Genomic DNA, 3,824 nt, shown 5'->3' with positions numbered 1-3,824 from the left:
GGTTGAGATTGGGTTGTATTGGTTGCACAAATGTCAAGGGTTGTATAATAACCAACCTATATATATACTACATTAATAAGCATTTAAGACAAAGTCTTAAATACAACTCTTTAAGCACAAGTTACAACCATTTTATGCAAGATTTTCAAAAAAAACTCTTAAATACAACTCATCAAGCATGTGGTACAAGCTCTTTATGCATTGAGTTTATTAGCCATGGTCAGACGTTGCTTTTTCTCTTCTCTTTTGTTCTTCTTCCTTTTCCAGCTTCCTTTCCTCTGGTCATGAATCCTGCTGTGCGCCAAAACAAAATTGGTAAAGTCAGCCTTTGCTTTCTTCAATTGCTCCAACTTTTGCACATTCTAGCCCTAATTTCAGCCGTCTCGCTTCCCTTGAACAAGAAGAACACCGATACCGCATCTATCTTCGTCCCTCTCTCTCCCGTGCTCTCCTCGCTCTCCTCCGTCGTCCCTGCTCTCTCATCCGCCTTACCAGCATCGTCGTCTTCTTTCATCACACAGCAGGTGAATCATCGCCGTCTTCTTTCTCATGGTCTTTGATGTGTATTGAAATTGTTTCCTTTGAGTTATTTTTGTGTAGTAGATCTGTTAGAATGTTTGTGCTGGGGAAGGTCTCGTAAATATATAACATGGTGAGTTTATGAAGTTAAGAAAAGTTTTGAGCAATTGACAAAATGGAATAGGCAATATTCTCAAGTATCTTGCTACATATTTTATTTTCAGTTGTTAAACTGATTCAAGGTACTTCAATGGAGATTTAAAAGGATAATATCTTCTTTTTTTCTAGCCGTGGTATCAAACATCTTTGACCTAGATACCACAGCTTTTCCTTTTGGTGGTGGGGACACGATTGTAGGGGTAGGATGATGGTTACACCCCTGCTTTATATATATGGGATTATGGAGTGGCTACCAACGGTTGTTCATTGAAGGATTATTAAGAAGGTGGAGCACTATAATACATCAATATCTTCACATACAAACTAAATCAAGCACTGCTTATGAGGTTTTGGATATTCAAAACGCTTATGAGTTAAGCTTTGGATTTGCACATTTTTCTAGCGAACAAGCTGTGTTCTTTCCTTTTTGAAGTATAATAATTAATGATAATTGCTTATATTCACTTGCAAAGAGTTCTTAACAAATAATGTTAAGATTTCTTTGTTCACTTGTATCCAAATCTTAATTGTTTTTTATCAAGTTTTAGGCAAAATGACATAGACTTAAAGCTCTTAAAAATATTTGGTTTTATAAGTGGTTCTGGTAAGAATATTTTTATTATATATTTATAGTAATTCCATTTTCTTTATTCAATATCTAAGGGAAACAAGTTAAGGCCTGGTCCACCTGTGGTTGAAGATTGGTCTCTTTCTGATGCACCCAAAAAACTACAAATCACCATCAAAAGCAGTTGTTCAGGTCCCCAATACCTCTCAAAAAAGGTACCTTTTTTGGTTTTCTAAATTTTGTGTTCATCACCTCTCATTATTTTTCATCACATTTTATCTCCCAAATTGAGAACAGTATCAAAGATTTGTATCTATTGTCTACGCATGGAAATACTGTCATTTCTGCAGCACTTTGGATTTCATATCTTTTTTCTTGCAGGCTAAATATCTTTACAGATTTTTTTTTCATTATGTTGGTTTGAGAAATAAAGGAGATTCACTTTTTAGCCCTTTTCAGACCTTACTTTACTTTGTAGGCGATCCTTACGCTCATATGCTTGATGATTGGTTTTTTCGCAAAAAAAGAAGTGGAATTCTTGCATAGAAAGTGGCTGAAATTCAATCCTTATGCATATGTGTAAGCCTTCTGCCTGAGGATTGGCTACGAAGTGAAATGAGGTCTAAATATGGCTAAAAAGTGAAAAAAGCTAGGGAGATTGGAGGTGCCATTGAGGAGTTGCAAAATGCATCTGGTGGGACAGTGCAAACACCCATGTGCAGACCTTGGGACAGAGAGAACTTGCTGAAAAGACTTGCTACTTTAAAGTTAATGACTTGGTTTGCTAAACCTGAGGTTAGAAACAACTACTAAATATTAATGCAATGATATTTTTTTATGATATTCCCTTGAGAGAGAGAGAGAGAGGGGAGCAAAAGATTGTCTCAAACAACTAAACAAGTAATCATATTAATTCTTGTTGGCAGTTGGTGAAACATTTTGATTCAGTAATAGTGGAATTACACTTCTAAGAATTTGAAAAAACATTTTTATGTTCTCAATTGGCAAACTTGCTGACGTATATTAGTGACATTACATCCTAACGAGCTTCTTTCTTTTTCTTAGAGAGAGAGAGAGAGCATCCACTCCATTTTTAATGCTTGGAAGTTAGTCAATTTTTTAGCTAGATATTTCTAAAATATGTTCTCGTGAGCTTCTTACATATTTGTATGAGAGTGCAGTTGAATAGCTGATCTCTGGCTGCATTTAATGTGCAGGGGTCTGCTGTGGGCCATCTTGTTATCTCTCATAGTCTCGTACTATGTTTTAATTAAGCATGATATGGTACTATATTTTCTAGGCGCTGGGCCATACCTTACTAATGATTAGTCACACTTCAGTGGAGGTTTCTTTTAACAATATCATGCAACTCTCATTGCAGTTTATTCATATTAGTTACTGGTGATACATGGAACATAATCCTCTTCTCCTTTGGCTCAATGGTTTGTTCTTTTTATATCATTTTCTTTCTAGATTCTGGTGTAGTAGAATGGTTTGTTCTTTTCATATCATCATCCATCTTTTGCTAACAAGCACATATCGGATGCACAATCGCGTAGCTATTGTTTATTGTTGCTTCCTGTTGATTTGTACCTACACAATTTTGCAAGATAATCAGCTTCCACTGTTTACCTTCTTTTGCCTGACCTCTATACACATGCACAATAGGAAAAATAGTTACAAATAACATCAGAAATCAGTTGCAGGAGATAACTTGAGTGCATCTCAAGTCCATGTGAAGATGATGATTCAGAAGAGAAACTCGATTCTGGGGAGCAGTTTGATGCCAATGAAGTTAGCTCTAAAGAAATTTCAGGAGATAACTTGAGTGCCTCCCAGGATCATGATCTTGTTATGGCTCCAGAAGAAGACTCTAATAGCTTCGAATCAAATGAAGACTTGTACAAAGCAATATGATTAAGTTGTTCAACATCATTCAATCAAACTAATAAAATTGGTATCAAGGAGACATGCTTCTATAGTTAACCTTATAAGTTTCTTATGCCTATATGATGTTGGAAGCAGTGCCCCTCTGTATATTTGTTTGTGTTGTTAATACTCACCTTCAGTCAATGCACCTTTTCAGGGGGTGTATTACTACAGTTATCACTCTGGAAAACATATAGATCATCCTACTTGATTGTTCATGTGAAAGGAACATTTATATTGGTACCTCTTTTAACCTTTCAAGTTCTTTTAAAATGAGGAATCTTAATTTCAATGTAACTTTGCTCAAAGTAATTGGTTTATCATAATCTTTTGCAGTTCTGGGTACACAAAAAGGTTGGCTTTCAATATCGAGGAGATTTGCGGAAGGTTCTCTCCTCCAAATGCAACGAAGGATAAATTTGGAAATTAAATATCTATATTAGAAGATCATCATGTCATAAGATCTCCTCTAAGAAAGCCAGCAAAACTTCAAAATTGTTTACATTCACGCCTCCTGTTGTCCCGCCGCACTGCACGGGTTCACAACTAGTATATATATATATATATATATATATATATATATATAGGGGCCTATTCAAGGGAGAACTGAGTTGTTTGTGGTAACTGTGAGAACCAATATTAACCACAA

This window comes from Cynara cardunculus (assembly GCF_001531365.2).
Source record: "Cynara cardunculus var. scolymus isolate 2C chromosome LG 10, CcrdV1, whole genome shotgun sequence".
Lineage (NCBI taxonomy): Eukaryota > Viridiplantae > Streptophyta > Magnoliopsida > Asterales > Asteraceae > Cynara > Cynara cardunculus.
This window is presented reverse-complemented; position numbering follows the sequence as displayed.